A 17,202-nucleotide genomic window follows, 5' to 3' on the forward strand; every position below is an offset into this window, starting at 1 on the left:
CCTGGGAATTCTGTTCTTCTTCTGAATGTTGTTTCCCAATTCTTTCTCCAAATTAGGGAATTTTTCCCTTATTTTATTGAATATACTTTTAAACGCAGCCTCTCTTTCTGTGCCTTCTGGAACTCCCATATGTCTTATATTCGGTCATTTAATAGTGCCACCTAATTCTTGAATACTTTCCTTAGCTTGACTCAGCTCCTCTTCCAGCTTTTCAAGTATTTCCCCATTTTGGAGGAAACGTCTTCCAAATCTGAGATTCTTTCTTCTGCCTTGTTCATTCTATCACTGAGGCTTTCCACTGAATTTCTAACTTGCTCCATCGTGTTCATTTCAAATAATTCGGCTTGACTTTGTCTCAGTATTGCTATTTCCTGTGTGACCTATAATTCTTAAATTCATTCAACTCCTGTATGTGCTTCTCATTAAGAAGCTTCATAACAAGTTTGTAAAATTCTTTATCCCCCATTTTCTTGATGTATTCCTCAGTTAACTCTGAGATCAACAAAGGCTTTTGCTCCTTTGCAGGGGAAGCAGCAGTAATATTCACTGTGTCTGTCTCCTCTTTCGCTCTTGGTCATTGCTATTCTGGATGGAAGATTCCTCTCCTTAGGGCCCGTTTCTAAACTGTGTAGCCCACTGAACTACAGATGGAGTTTACTAATTGAGTTTGGTATTTGGTTCTTTGTTTGCAGTCACTTGTGCCACTCTCTACAGCAAGTATCGGTCCTGGACTCTTGTTTTAGGCTTTTACCATGGTCTCCATGGCCCCAACTCCTGGCTCACCACTTTCAACCCCATGTGATCCTGTGCTGTGGCTGCACCATTTGCCATATCCTGTATAATCTTTCTCCCACTCCTGGCTCAAGCAATGCCTGGCATTAGGGAGACACCAGCTGTCCTACATCACTGGATGCTAGTCTTGCTGGAAGCTGTTGGTCTGAGAGCCACCTGGACCTATTTTGGTTGGAACCTGTAAGATGCAAAGTTGGTGCAATTTTCTCTGTGATACCAGCGCAATGCACTGAGCCAGAAGTGAGTTCTCTCCCGGCTGAGTGCCTGTGCAGCTCACTACAGTTCCTTCTGCCCCACAACCTTTACCTTAGTACACAAAATGGCGTCTGATGAGAGTTCTGGGCCTCCTGGCTATTGGGCCTGGAGGCCACCTTGACTTATCTTGAGTAGAACCTGTAGGATGCCAAGTTGGTACCATTTCCCTGAGGGACCAGTGCAATGCGTTGAGTGCAGAGTGAATTCCCTCCTGGCTCAGCAACTGCACAGCTGTTGTTCCTCCACCCCAAAGCCTTTTCCTCAGAACACAAAATCATACTCCATGTGGCTCTGGTACATGTCTGAGCCATGAAAGCGACCCTGTTCCTGTACCTTCTTGCCTGGGCTCTGTCACTCTGCTTCTGCTTGTGGTCGGATCAAGCAAATCAGCAGGATGGGTAGTTCTATGCCTGAGTTCTCCTCTTGAGTTCCTGGTGAACTTGCCTTCCAACTGGCCACCAGTGGAGCTTCAATCACTGGTGCCAACCACTGCTCCATTGTCTCTGCTGCTTCCCCATGTCCATAGATCTCCAGGTGTCTCTCTGCCATTGGCCTGTCCTCTCCTATTACCCGGAATTGTGGCCTATCTTCTTTACCCTGGCTACTGATTCTCCATCTGTTTAAACATGTCCTTACCCTATTCTGCCATCTTGCCTGTCTCTTTGATTACTAAAGGTAATCTGCTTCCTGCAGATGCATCATTGGGTACCAGTTCATTGACTTTTCAGTTCCAACTGGATGCTGAGGTATGGATTCCCCTAACTCCTTCCACTGTCATCAATGGCTACAGGGCTATGGGGTTCTCACGTCAGTTCCAGCAGGTAGGTAGGCCGCAGTGGTGGCCTGGGGTTGCAGGAGGGTTGGCCAAGAGTCCTCAAGGACTGTATGGCTCTTTGTACCAATCAAAGCGCTGGAGGGTAGAAAACAGTCACAGTAGTACGTGCCCCAAGTTCAATGGGAAAGCAGACTTCCCCACAGTGCCATGTGCCACCGCAGGGGGAAGGAGAGTGTGGAGGTGGAATGGGCCCTTGTTCTGCTTGGGCAGGTGGTCTTACCTCTAAAGTCTTGGGAGTTCATGCCCCTGTTGTTCTCAGACACATGTCCCTGGTAGCACAACACACTTTGGGGGCTGGAGTCTAGGGGATCACCGTTTGTGCTATTTTACTGGGATGTCTGTGCAGCCCAGGCTCAAGGATTTGCCAGGACCTTTATCCTCCTAGAGTGGCAAGAACTCTGTTAGTGATGCCTTTCTACAAGATAATACGAAAATGTGTCTCAAGAGCAGAGGGAGATGCAGTTCCTCCTCTAGGGCAGAGGTCCCATGTGGCTCTGCTGGCAGGACTTGGTGTCTGTGTGACTGCAGATTCCTCCCCTAGCTAGGATTGCTGGGGCTCTCAGGGGCTCTCCTAGTTGCCCTCTCCCCTAAGGGGTGTCTCTGCGGCCAGGTGGACATTCCCTTTCGAGTCACAGCAGCTGATGTCTTTTGCTCCTCTTTCTGCTGTGGATTCTTTGTCAACTGACAGTGTCTCCATGTCTCCTCCATGAGTTCCAGGGCTCTGCCTCAGGCACCCACAACAACATGTGGCAGTTTACTGGTGCTTTCGGGTCTTGCCATGAAGGTGATAACAAATGGGGTCCCTAGGACCCCATCCTGGACTCTGTCTTGCACTTGGAAAAACTTGTGTAAAAACTTGTGTAAAAACAAGGTAAATCTCTGATTGGGACCCAAGCATCCCAATCAGAGTGCTTGACTGCTCCACTTCCAATCCAGCTTCCTGCTGTTGAAAGCAGACAAAAACCTAGGGCCTGGGCCCCTGTTAACTACATGGGAGACCAGGATGGAACTGCCAACTTCTGACTGTAGCCTGACCCAGCCCTGGCTGTTGTGGCCATTTGGGAAGTGAATCAGCAGAGGAGACACAGAGAGTATGTGTGTGGGGTGGAAGGGGACAGCAGGTGTCTCCTTCTCTGTGCCTTTCAAATACAGGAAACTTCCTTTCAAAAAGAAGATGTGGACAGCAGCCTGCAGCACATCACTTTGAGCCTAGAAGAGGATCTACTGCTGGTCTGGCAATTATTTTCACTTGAGGTAGGATTTGGCTTTTTGCAGATTTTGTCGAAGAGCAGATGTATTCAGTACATCAGGTTTCCATCCATCTTTACAACCTCACTCCTGAGGCTCAGGGACTTTAGCTAAGCCATGCTGCCTGCATGCCCACCACTTAGTTTTGATGATGATTCAGAGACTATGATGATATAGAAACAGTCATCATCTCGGCCTCTGCCTCCCAAGGTCCCGCGGTACTTCTCCATACCCAGCACTAATACAGTGTCTCTACTGCCTCCCAGACAAACCTCAAGAAGCATTTAACAGCTGCCCTTCGATAGCCCCCAGGGATTGCTTCTGATGTCCCTTCAGAACCTGAAATCTGCGGACATTGAAGTTCCTTAAATAAAACAGCACTTGGAATTGTCATTGTGGCACAGTGGGCAAAGCTACCGTCTGTGATGCTGCCATCCACATGGGCATTGGTTTGTCCCGGCTACTCCACTTCTGACCCAGCTCCCTTCTAATGGTATGAGGAAAGTAGTAGCGTGTGACCCATCCAAATGGGAGAGCTCTCTCCTCCCCTGACTTCAGCCTTGCCCAACTCTAGCCACTGAGGCCCCTGAGGCCATCTGGGAAGTGAATCTGCTGATGAAGATCTATCTCAGTCTCTCCATTTCTCAATGCAGCTTTAAAATAAACAAACTATATATATAATATATATATAAACTATATAACTATTTAGTTATATAACCTTCTATCATACTTTAAGCCATCTCTAGATTATTTATAGTTCCTATGACAATGTAAACACTAGGTAAATACTATATTTTTAAGAAAATAATGATGAGGCAAAAATCAGTACACACTCAACCTAGATGCAACCATCATTGCAATGTCTAACTATATAGGACATATCAGCAACAACCTATAACACTCCATCTGCAGTCGGCTGAACCCGTGGCTGCCAGCCTGCAGACAGAGAGGGCTGACAATGTACAGCTTTTGTGCCCACCTATGGGACACAGACTACAGTCTCACTACTTTCCCAGAAGATAGTACTTCTTGGACATGGGCACCACCATGGGCGCCTAGTTTTTAATCGCCACAGAGTTAGATGAAGGTATTAGCCCACCATACATGTTCTAGAAGCTAGGATAAGGTGAAGTTCAAGGGCCCTGATAGAAGCTGTTGCAAAATTGCAAAGAAAATCCACAAAGAGCAGAATTCTCACAGTAACCTAAGGGGAAATAAAATAGACAGACTTTGGGTGCAGGACTGAGACTCCAAGAATATGCTCTAGACAGAAGGAATGCGCCAGCAAGCCTGGGTCTACAGTCCCAGGAAGGCATGCTGGACCCAAACCAAAGACACAGTGCATGCGAACACCCTGAAGGCTGCACCAAGGGACCAAACTCTCAGGTCTCATCCTGACACTGAGATGATGGGTTCGTGAGCACTGTGACAGGAAGGACCCTGTGTTTGTCTAGAAACCAAAGAGGAGGGTGAAAAGAATCTGATCTTACAAAGGAAGGATGAAAGTGCTGTCCGTGTGCCCACAACATCCTGAGCTGTCCTGGCACATCCTTTGTCAGGTGTCTGTACTTGCACAGCCTGTACTCTATGAAGACAGAGAGAAAGGAAAGAGTGTGGCCCCTGTTGCTGGAGAAAGAAGAGGAAAGTTCAACTGGAAGGAAAGAGGCGAGAGTACCACCTCTTGCTTCCTGTATAATCTTTCCCTTGAGGAGGGTAAAATGAAACAAGCAGCTGGCTTCATGGGTACATTATGCACCCCCAAGTCCCCCTTTTTGTCAGGAGTAACCATGGAGCCCTCAAGCATGGTCTCAGAGTTGAAGCTACTTGGAGATGTTAGTATTCTTTTCAAAAAGTCTCTTGAGAATGACAGCAAAATTGAACATAACTGGGTTTCATCATCCAGCACCCTCCCAACCCCCAGGCAGGACAAACCTACCTCACGTCCATAGGTGAATGCGGCAATACATGGAAATGAATAAACCCTGGAAGAGACCATCACAGTTACAATGTGAAACTTGGATTATCCCAGCCACAACCCACAGACACAAGAATATTTATAACTAGGATATGCTGTTGAGTTTCTTGGTACAGTGTGTGGGGGGGTTCAAATGTACAAATGGGATGCATAAACAGTTTTTAAATGCCCACCTGGTAGACTCTGAATTACATTTAGTGATTCTCTATACCTCCACCAAAGCACTTGGCAGAATTCCCAAAGAAAGAAATTAGCAAATATGTTCACACCAGAAACTCAACTGTTGGGCTTGGCAGTGTGGCCTAGTGGCTAAGGTCCTCGCCTTGGTCCCATATGGCCGCTGGTTCTAATCCCGGCAGCTCCACTTCCTCTCTATCTCTCCTCCTCTCAGTATATCTGACTTGGTAATAAAAATAAAATAAATCTTTAAAAAAAAAAAGAAGAAACTCAACTGTTCATAACACACTTATCTCTGATGAGCTCATGTGTGTAACAACCACTCCTCTTAAAAATCTCCGGACTTGCTGGAGAGGACTGTATCAGAAATGTCCCAAACCAAACAAGTGTGCTAAAGACCAACAGAGCTCATTTTGAAAGACACTCACAGATCCCAGACAAGCTGTAAACACAGCCGACATCGCCAGGACACCGAGAAGCAAGGGAACCATGCTGAAGAAGCTGTCTTACCTCTTTCGGTCACCAAGTCTGTCATTCAGGAGATTGAGAAAACAGCGACTATCCTACAAAACAAGTCAAATGTGTTCATTAAAAATATATGTATATATCTTATTTAATACTGCCCTGACCAGCACATACAGGTCAGTATGGGCTCCTGCCCAACTACATCCAGTAACATCATGATGCTGCATAAGGGTTCGGGATTATGTTAACTATTCTTTGCCACGAGAAAGAGGCTCAGGCCACAAGCAGACTCCCTTCCTCTGACTGTGATGGTGACAACTGAGGAATACTTGGGAGTTCCCGAAGTTATTTGCACATTTGTATGTCACTGAGCCAGAAGAAGCAACAAGAGAATCACTACCTGCCAGACCCCAGCAGGGTGAGCCTTTCAAGGATGAGTGGCCCAACTAAGAGCTGGGTGCCTCCAGGGGAGACAATTTCAGAAGCTAGATAATTAACGGATCCTATATTTTCTTCACTTTCACAGCAAATGTGCCAGTGAAACAGAAGAAATTCATGCCAGAAGCCCACAGGAGTGCAGGACCTTTCTATTTCTCTAAATCAGGTAGCTGGAACTCAAAGACAAGCTTGGGATAGCCCTGACATGACGTCAACATCTCCACCTAGACCACAGGGAATCCTATCAATGGGCTCAGAGCCTGAGAAAATAGAAACATTTAGATGTTAGAAAATCCTGAGGCCCAGAGTGATGGCTCCATGGCTAAAACTTGACCTTCCCAGCACAGGGATCCCATATGAGCGCTGGTTCATGTTCCACATGCTCCACTTTCCTCCCATCCAGCTCTCTGCCTGGGGCCTGAAAAGCAGTGGAGGATGACCTGAAGCCTCGAGACCTGCATTCACACTGGAGACCTGGAAGAAGCTCCAGGCTTCTGACTTTGGATCGGCTCAACTCCAGCCACTGTGGCCACTTGGGGCCTGGGTCATCAGACAGAAGATCATTCTGTTTCTCCACTTCTCTGTAAAATCTGACGTGCATTTCCAATAAAAATAAATAAATCTTAAAAGGAGAAAACTCTGACTGTGTAGCTTTTGCCCAGAAGGGTACTTTTAGCCTAGATGCTGTTACTAAGGTTTTGCCTTATACTAAAAGCAGCAGCTTTAGGTGTTTTGTTTTTTGTTTTTTTTTTTAAAGAGGAGAGGATATGTTTTAGCCATGTGAGACTGAAGACAGATACACACAAAAGCCATAAGCTACTTCTGTGCCACTCAAAGGCAAAATCAAGGTGAGCCAGAAGTATAGAGAAGACCCTGAAAATAACCCTTCCTCTACATACAGATGGTGGTTGGACAGCTCAACACAACCACCCCACATGACTTGGCCACCAGAGCTAGCCCCACCCATGGGAGCCTGTCACCACCCATGGGAGCCTGTCACCACTTCTCCAGTTCCCCATCCCCCTACAAGTCCATTTACTGTTACTATTTTTATTTATTTATTTATTTATTTATTTATTTATTTATTTATTTATTATTGGAAAGGTAGATACACGAGAGAAGCGACAGAGAGAAAGATTTTCCATCCACTGATTCACTCATCAAGTGGTCCCAATGGCCGGAGCTGAGTCAATCAAAAACCAAGAGCCAGGAGTTTCCTTCAGGTCTCCCACATTGGTGCAGGGTTCCAAGGCTTTGGATCATCCTTGACTGCTTTCCCAGGCCATAAGCAGGAAGCTGGATGAGAAGTGGAGTAGCTGGGACACTAACCAGTGCCCATATGGGATCCCGGCACTTTCAAGCCAAGAATTTAACCACTAGGTTACCGCACTGGGCCCTACATGTCCATTTACAATTGCTCTCCTCATTCAAAACAAAATATTTTTTGCTTGATCCATGAAAATCACTTTGTCTTTAGTCTGTACCATCCCTGTTTGTATTGATGGATCCCTTTCCTTGGAAAACAGGGAGTTTAACAATTTCAGTGAAATCATATAAATGGAAGGAAAAAATTCCTCCCTAAACCCAACTCATTGCCAAGAACTCAGGGGAGACTTCGCAAGTGTTCACTGCTAGGGCAGAACTCTCACCATCTCAAATTCTTGATCCTTAATGTCTTTGAAAGCTTCCACAATGACGTTATCCTCAAACCACTGCTTGGCAAGTTCCTCCCTCGCTGTTCTAGTTGTCAACCTACACAAGGTTTCGGAAGCTGCAACCTGCTGGTCGTAATCTGGACATGAACACACAGCAGACATGGGTCACTCTGGACAAACGACACAACAAAGGAGTCCCAGAGACGGTGCTTGCTCTGACAAGTCCCATCTTGGTCGCTTCATGCCACACGAACTAACAGCAGAACGTATCCTGGGGTGGGACCCCCAGGCAAGCTGCAACTGACAAATCCTGGGAGAGAAATCTAAAAGATGTCAACAACATATAAATGAATACTATTTGTGGTTTTATGTTAGATACATTTAAAATTTTTAAAGGAAAGGGCTGGCACAATGGCAACACTGGCTAATCCTCTGCCTGCTGCCACTGGCATCCCACATGGGCACTGATTCATTTCCTGGCTGTTCCACTCCGATCCAGCTTCCTGTTTATGGCCTGGGAAAGCAGTGGAGGATGGCCCAATCCTTGGGACCCTGCACCCACGTGGGAGACCCGGAAGTCCTTCCTGGCTCCTAACTCAAGGTCAGCTCAGCTCCAGCTGTTGCAACAAGTGGATGGAAGATCTGTCTCTCCTTCCCTCTATAAAAATCTATGTTTTTTAATTTTTATTTATTTTTATTGCAAAGTCCGATATATAGAGAGAGGAGGAGAGACAGAGCGGAAGATCTTCCATCTGATGATTCACTCCCCAAGTGAGCCGCAACGGCCGGTGCAGTGCCTATCCGAAGCCAGGAGCCAGGAACTTCTTCTGGGTCTCTAGCAGAAGCCGTCCTTGACTGCTTTCCCAGGCCACAAGCAGGGAGCTGGATGGGAAGCAGGGCTGCTGGGATTAGAACCCATGACCATATGGGATCCCAGTGCGCTCAAGGCGAGGACTTTAGCCACTAGGCCATGGCACCAGGCCCAAAATCTGCCTTTCAAATTAAAAAAATAAATATTTTTTTAATTCGAAGAAAGTTCATCAAAACAGCCATAAAATATTTGTTTAAAAAATAAAATTCTAAGGTCACTTATGATATTCACAATGAACTCTAAAACTGCATAGAGCAAAATGCTTTCCATAGGACGGTACTTATATACATTAAGGGCCAAGGCACCTGGCCTGGTTAAGTCACTGTTGGGATACCCATATCTGATTTGCAGTGTTTTGGTTTGTGTTCCAACTCTGCTCCTGATTCCAACTTCCAACTAACGCAACCCTGGGAGGCAGGACGTGACGGTTCAAGGGACGAGGTCCCGGCCACACACACACAGGAGACCCAGACTGGGTTTCTGTTTCCCAGCTCTGGCTGAGGTGGGCACTTGAGGAATAAACTGGTGGATGGGAGCTCTCTGTCTCTGTCTCTCAAGCATTTTTAAAATTGTGTTTTTAACTAATTTTTAAAATTTAAATTTAAAAAATAAAATTTTCAGCACTTATGAAAATAGAAAATTTAGAAAAAGTTGCTTAGACATGGAAACTGTGAGTCAAGGAGAAATGAAATGGCCTGGGAACAAGGACACAGGGCACTCTTCTTCATTTTGACTCCATTTGTTTTCAAAAAGAGTATTTACAGTAGATGTGCCAACATGCTAAAAGTTAACAAAGTTGCATGGTGAATAAATATGCAATTCCTAATTATTCTTTACAGTGTTCGGTCTGTACCTCTCAAAATAAATTGAAAATCAAATCTCAATACCTCTTTTCAGAGTTTGACCATGATTCATCCTTCCTTCTCCCTGGGTCCCAAATGCTTAGAAAATCCCCTCCAGGGCCCAATATTTAATATAGTAAATATTTACATTCTTACCACCCACAGTTATGATGGTCCTTGCAAAGTCTTTCCTGAAACATTTAAATCAAGCACATTTACTGACAGGTACATCAAGTGGCAAAGTTACATCAAGTGTATCATGCTGACAATATTTTTAAAATCAATCTGTACATTTGAAATGACTTCAAATTCCCCTCACTGACTGTAATGTCAAAACTGTAACGAACACAGTCTCTCACTGGATGAGGTTACTCCTAAAAGTTGGTGGAAAACAGAACTAAAGGGTAGGTTTACTTGGCTGCAAAAAGAGATTATTGCATATGGAAAGTTGTCTAAAAAGTTCACCAGAAGCAGAGCTGGCATTATGGCACAGCAGGTTAAGCTGCTACCTGTGACACCAGGTTGAGTCCTAGCTGCCCCACTTCCAATCGAGCTTCCTGCTAAAGTTCCTAGCAGAGCAGCAGAAAGTGACCCAATGACTTGGGCCCCTGCCACTCTTGTAGCAAACCAAAATTCCAGCCCTGGTCATTGCAAACTTTGGGAATAAATTAGCAGATGGAACACTGATTAATCTCTCCAAAAATGTATTTTTTTTTTAAAGTTTGCAAAAAAGTGCCTGTTACAAAAATCTGTGGAAACGGTGCTGTGGTACTGTGGGTAAAGACCATTGCTGGCAGTATAGCATCCTTATGGGCACCCGTTCATGTCTCAGTTGCTCCACTTAACCTCCAGCTCCCTACTGATCATCTGGGGAAAGTAGCAGAAGATGCCGCAAGTGCCTGGGCCCCTGCTATGTATGTGGGAGATCTGGAAGAAGCTTCTGGCTCTTGGCTTCAGCCTGGCCCAGTCCTAGCTGTTGTGGCCATGTGGGAAGAGAAATCAGTGGATGGAAGAGGTGTGTGTGTGTGTGTGTTACTTTCTATGTAACTTTCAAATAAACAAATTAATCTCTAAGAAAATTCATGCATGGAATTTCCAGATTTTCACAACAAAACACATTCTATTTTTAAATTCCATTTTCCACAAGCTTTTAAAGTACCTGTATATAATCAAGAATTTCAAGTCAAGTTTCACAACTGTGACACTAATCTTTCTTCCATGTTACAGTAACTCCCATTTTAAAGAAGAGATTTATTGCAACATCTTGTGATAGCCTAGTTTCTCATACGTGGATTGATCTGTTGCTACTCAACAAACAGCCCTAAAACAGCACCACTTCATTTTACGCTTGCAGGTCTCACTTGTGCCTGAAAGTCCAGAACATTCCAGACTTTTCTGAACACACAGATAAGAAGGCAGCATGACCATAGGATTGTGATTTGAAAATTGAGAAAACATCAGAAAACATGAGATCTTCCAATCTCAACATATTAGATATCAGAACATCAATATTAACTCTAAACACATTGAAGATAGTGATTTCACTGTGTCAAATGAAAAAAAAAAAAAAAAAGGTGTTTTTGTTTGTTTTATTTTTTAGGAGAAGTCCAGTGCAGAAATGATGAGTGACATGGTTAAACATGACATCAATGCATTGATGATCATTGGTCACCACCTGTACACTATGGTAAACTCACCAGTAACAGCTGCCCAGCCAATAAATGTTGGACTGCCACTGTCAGGCATTTAAAATCACATTTCACAATATTGTGCTAAATTTGCTCTTTCTGCAGTCACACATGACATCCTTCCTTCCAGATTTCACGCTGCAATGACTATGCAGGCATAGCGAGGTCACCCAAAATTCCACCACTTCAAAGCAATGCAAACTCCACGGCCTGTTGGGGTGGCGAACAGCTGGTAACCTAAGAGTCCATGCTCTCCGCAAAGCATCACGCTGGCCACTGTAAGACTGTCTCACTTGACCTTCAGAAGAACTTCACTGAGAAGTTACTGCCAACCCCAGTCTATAGGTAAGCAGCATGAAGGACAATGTTCAAGCTGCACTCCACCCATGGAAGTGGCAAAGGTAGGATTGGAAGCCAAGCAGTCTGGCCCCAGGACTTGCACTGTCAACATTCTTCCCAGTCACTGATTGAGCTCACATACACATAAGAAAAAAAAATCACGGATGGTCTAATAAAGCATTTCACCTTGCCTTGTAAAATCCAAACAACCTGGGCCCGGCGGCGTGGCCTAGCGGCTAAAGTCCTCGCCTTGAAAGTCCCGGGATCCCATTTGGGTGCCGGTTCTAATCCCAGCAGCTCCACTTCCCATCCAGCTCCCTGTTTGTGGCCTGGGAAAGCAGTTGAGGACAGCCCAAGGCTTTTGGACCCTGCACCTGTGTGGGAGACCCGGAAGAGGTTCCTGGTTCCCGGCATCGGATCGGCATGCACCGGCCGTTGTGGCTCACTTGGGGAGTGAATCATCGGATGGAAGATCTTCCTCTCTGTCTCTCCTCCTCTCTGTATATCCGGCTTTCCAATAACAATAAAATCTATTAAAAAAATCCAAACAACCCATAAAGAAACAAGAACACAGTCTGCCTCTTCCTCGGTTGTCCCGCGTTATCTAGCACACACGGCAGGTGCACTGAGCCTTCACCGAAACCACGAATGATTGCACTCATCCGTGAGAAGAAAGGCTGAACCAACACCACCACAAGAGAGTTGCTCTTAACAACACCACGTACTTGAGGCTAAAGCCACTGAAGATGACATATGCTTTCTGACAAGGGGAGGCTTTTTCTCTCTTCCCGAGGTACAGCTTGCAAAATGAAGTTCAAAGTCCTCACGGCCTTCTCAGAATTGGGGAAGGCATTCACAGGAAAGAAAGAAAACAGAGACCCATGCGTAAGTTTCTTGGAAGCTGCTGGAGCACTTGTTGTCTAGTTTCTTAACTCACCTCCTGCTGAAGCGAATGGCTGATCCTCCTTTCTGTCACCAGGAATCCTAAACTGAGGATGAAGGAATCCAACATCTGCATTTTCCCTGAAAGCATATTTTACAAGAATCAAATGTGTGCCAAAAAGAATTAGGGGAGCTAATGGTTACAGTGTCCGTGTCCTACAGCACTTGGTCTCAACTCCTTGCCATGCAGTCTGTGGGAGGCAGTGAGGGTAACTGAGTTGCTGTTGCCCTCCAGGGAGACCAAGCCCCAGCTGTCCTGGAAGTTTTGGGAGTGAATCAACAGATGGCAGATAGCTCTGCCTCTCCTATCTGGGGAGGAGGAGGAAGGAGAGGAAGAGAAACTGACAAATGTAGGGACAACAGCAGCAGGGGGAAAAAACACAGAAGAGGCACCAGGAAAGCAGAGACCAAAGCAGGTGAGGCAGCAGCAGTAACAGAAACAGCGCTGCACAGCAGCTGTAGCAGGAGGAAGAGAAGCCGCAGCAGATTCAGCACAAGCAAGAGGAGGAGGATGGCAGCAGAGCCGGCACACGAGGCAGCAGCTTACACAGAAGCAGGAAACACCACAGCAAACTCCGCAGGTGCAGGCTCAGTACAAAACAGCAACACAGATGCAGTGGAAAGAACGGCAGGGGAAAAATAAGATGCCAACAATGACCAAGGAAATGACTCCCAAATGACATGGAAAGGCAAATCTACAAAAGCCATGGAATGATGAGGTCTGGCCATGAGACAAGATCAAGTCTGTGTTAAAGCCACTACCAGCAGGTGTTGTGGCACAGGAGTTAAGCCCTGGCACCTCAGGTCCATATTGGAATGCCCGTTGGAATCCCAGCCACTCTGCTTCCAGTCCAGCTCCATGCTAACAGCCCCGGCAGTTGAGACCATGGGGGAGTGAACCAGCAGATGGAAGAGGTGTCACTCTGCCTTTCAAATCAACAAACCTCTTGGGTGAGCACTGGTACAGCGAGTTACGTGGTCCCTTGTGAGACCAGCATTCATAACAGCTTGCCAGTTCTAGTCCCGGCTCTTTCACCTCTGATCCAGCTCCCTGCTAATGTACCTAGGAAGACAGCAGATGCTGGCCCAAGTGCTTGAGGTCCTGCTACCCGTGTGGGGAGCAGGAGGAAATCTCAGACTCCTGACTTTATCCTGGCCCAAACATAGCTGTTGTGGTCATTTTGGGACATGGAAAATCAATTGATCTCTCTCCCGTCCCTGGTGTGTGTAACTCTACCACTCAAATAAATTTAAAAGTTCCAGGCCACATATGTATGAATCATGCAGATATCCATGAAGGAAAACGGAACAAGCAGTATGACTCTTCCCTGTCATCATACCTAAAGCAGAACTGATTTCTGATTTCTACACCAACTAAGAATGTGCAGTTCCTTGTACAGTTTCATTTGTCATTACCACTATTATTGTTATCATTTTCTGATACAGTTCCATAGGCCCTAGGACTTCCCTTACTCCCTCCCCAAATTCCCTCCTCCCACAAGTTATACTATATTATTACTATAGCACAGTTCCTCATAAACAGTCATATGTCCATCATTGCGGGCATGGACAATGGCAGAGAGTCCCACATCCTATTGTCAAGATACAGTAAACAGTTTCATTGGGAGTCCATCTTTGGAAGTAGAGATGCATACTGCAATGCATCCTCACATCTGGATAAGACAGTCTCCATTACAGTTACTATACATCTGCTTAAATGAAAAGCCACAATACAAAATCAACAGGAAGAAATAGAAATTTACAATGCTATGAAGTTGAATAACACGCTACTGAATGACCAATGTGTTGAAGAGAAAGAAAATCAAGAATATTCCTTAACAAAATGATGCTATTGTATGATCTATAAGTCGTTGAAGAATTTAGTGAGGGGAAAGAAAAAGTGTTTTGAAGAGATGGAATTAAAAAATCAAAATCCATGAGATATAGTTTCTGTTAATCTTTGCTGGTGATATGTCTTCTGCAGGCAACAAATAGATGGGTTTTGTTTCTATACTCCTCTCTGCTAATCTATGACATTTGATTGATGCGTTTAAGCCATTCACATTCAGGGTTAATATGAATAGGTGGCAATTTGATTCTGTCATTTTAGCAATGGGTTGTTCATTAATTTAGTCTACTGTTGTTGTTTTACTGAGATGTTCTTCACATTTGCCTTTGATTTTGGTGGGTGCGATTTCTCTTCTCTGTCAAGAGACCATCTTTAAGTACCCTTTGTAGGGCAGTTTTGAAAGAGGTATATTCTTTTTACTGTGGAAGAACTGTATTTCATTTACAAAGACAACAGAAAGTTTTGTTGGGTAATCTTGGGCTAAGAATTTTTTGCTTTTAGAATCTGGAATATGTCACTCCATTCTCTTCTGGCCTGCAGAGTTTCCTGTGAGAGGTCTCCTGTGAATTTAATTGGCATTCCTTTATATGTCAGTTGATTTGTTCATGTGCACATTTAAGGGTCTTTTCCTTATGTTTGATTGAAGAGAGCTTGATTATCATGTGTCATGGTGAAGATCACTTTTGGTCAAGCCTGTTGGGAGTTCTGTGTCTCTCCAGGATGTTGTTTCCCAATTCTTTCTCTAGATTAGGGAAATTTTCCCTGATTATTTCATTAAATACATTTTTTTAAAGATTTATTTATTTTATTACAAAGTCAGATATACAGAGAGGAGGAGAGACAGAGAGGAAGATCTTCTGTCTGATGTTTCACTCCCCAAGTGCGCCGCAACGGCCAGTGCATGCTGATCCGATGCCAGGAACCAGGAACCTCCTCCAGGTCTCCCACGCAGGTGGAGGGTCCCAAAGCCTTGGGCCGTCCTCAGCTGCTTTCCCAGGCCACAAGCAGGGAGCTGGATAGGAAGTGGAGCTGCCAGGATTAGAACCGGCGCCCAAATGGAATCCCGGGGCTTTCAAGGCGAGGACTTTATCCACTAGGCCGTGTCACCAGGCCCCAATAAATACATTTTTAAACCCAACTTCTCTTTCTGCACCTTCTGGGAATCGCATAACTCTTATACTTGACCTTTCAATAGTGTCTTTCAGTTCTTAAATATTTTTTTAGCTTGACCTAGCTCTGCTTCCAGCTTTTTGCTTGTTTCCTCCTGGTGACAAGAAATATCTTCCAATTCTGAGATTCTTTCTTCTGCCTCCTCCATTCTATTTTGGAGACTCTCCACTGTACTTTTTATTCACTCCACTGTATTTTTCATTTCTGATATATCAGCTTTCATTTGATTCATTTCCAGTGTGACATATTCCTTAAATTCCTTAAACTATTAAAGTATTACATGATTCTTGTTGTTGATAAGAAGTTTCATAACAAGTGTTTTGAATTTTGTGTTCCCCATTTTCTCGATATCTTCCTCAGTGAACTCTGAGGTTGGCTAAGGGTTTTGCTCCTTTACAGGAGAGTATTCAGTAATATTCATTGTGACTGTGGCTCCTCTTTTACCATTGGTCACTGTACTTGTGCTTCCTTGGGACAGGTTTCTACACTCTGTCACCCACAGGTCTGCAATTTGATTTTATTTATTGTGGTTGGCACACATCTCTTTGTTTGCAGTTACTTGGGCCACTTTTTCCACCAAGTTCCAACTCTGGGTTCTCATGTTAGACATCTACCATGGTCTAGACAGCCCCAGCTCCTGGCTCACCACTCTCCACCTTCTGTGATACTGTGCTGAGGCTGCATCGTTGTCTGTACAACCTTTCTTCCACTTCCGGTTGGAGCAGGTCCTAGGATTAGGGAGACACCAGGTGTCCTATATAGCCAGATTGATGGTGGTGCTAATCTTGCTGGAGCCTATTGGCTGTTAGGTCTGAGGGCCACACAGACCTGTTTTGACCCATATGCCATAGTTGGTATTATTTTCCTGTGGGACCCGTGCAACACACTGAGCTCAATGAGTTTCCCCCAGCTCTGCACATGCACAGCTCACTGTTGTCACTGCAGTTGTAAAGTTTTTCCACACTGTTCAGATTTGCGCCTGATGTGTCACTACTAGGGTTCTTGATCTGCTGGTAGTCAGGACTGAGTTCTAAGCAGACCTGTCTTGGGTGGAACCTGTAGGATGCCACATTGTTGCAGTTCACTGAGCCAGAATGAGTTCATCCCAGCTCAGTGCATGCACAGTGCTGTCCTATCACAGCCTTTGCCTTCCTATACAAAATGCTGCCTGCTTTGGCTCTAGCAGGCAGACTAGGCCCTGAAGTCCATGTTGTTCCTGCACTGCCTGTCTGGAACCTGCCACTCTGTTTCTGCTCCTGGTGAAATCCAACAGATCAGCAGACAGGCAGTTCTTTGGGTTCACCTCCTGAGCTCTGGGGAAACGCCCCTTCCCACCTTGTTGCCAGTTGAGTTCTCACTGCAGGTGCAGTTCAGGTCACCGCTGGCTGAGTGCTGCTGGGGTATCAGTCACTGCCACACCACACTGTTGTGTATGCTGCTTTCCTGTGTCTGTCACTCTCCAGGTGCTCCTCTGCTGTCATTCTGCCTTCTCTTATTTCCTGGAATGTGTCCTCTCTGCTTAACATCGGCTAACGTTTCTCTGTTTAAACATGTCCTTATCCTATTCTGCCATCTTGATTCTCCCTAGTTTCCTTTTGTTTTTCCAAAATACTAATTTTGAGGCCAGTGCTATGGCTCAACTGCCTAATCCTCTACCTCCA

This window comes from Ochotona princeps, chromosome 2 (genome assembly GCF_030435755.1).
Source record: "Ochotona princeps isolate mOchPri1 chromosome 2, mOchPri1.hap1, whole genome shotgun sequence".
In the NCBI taxonomy this organism is placed as follows: domain Eukaryota; kingdom Metazoa; phylum Chordata; class Mammalia; order Lagomorpha; family Ochotonidae; genus Ochotona; species Ochotona princeps.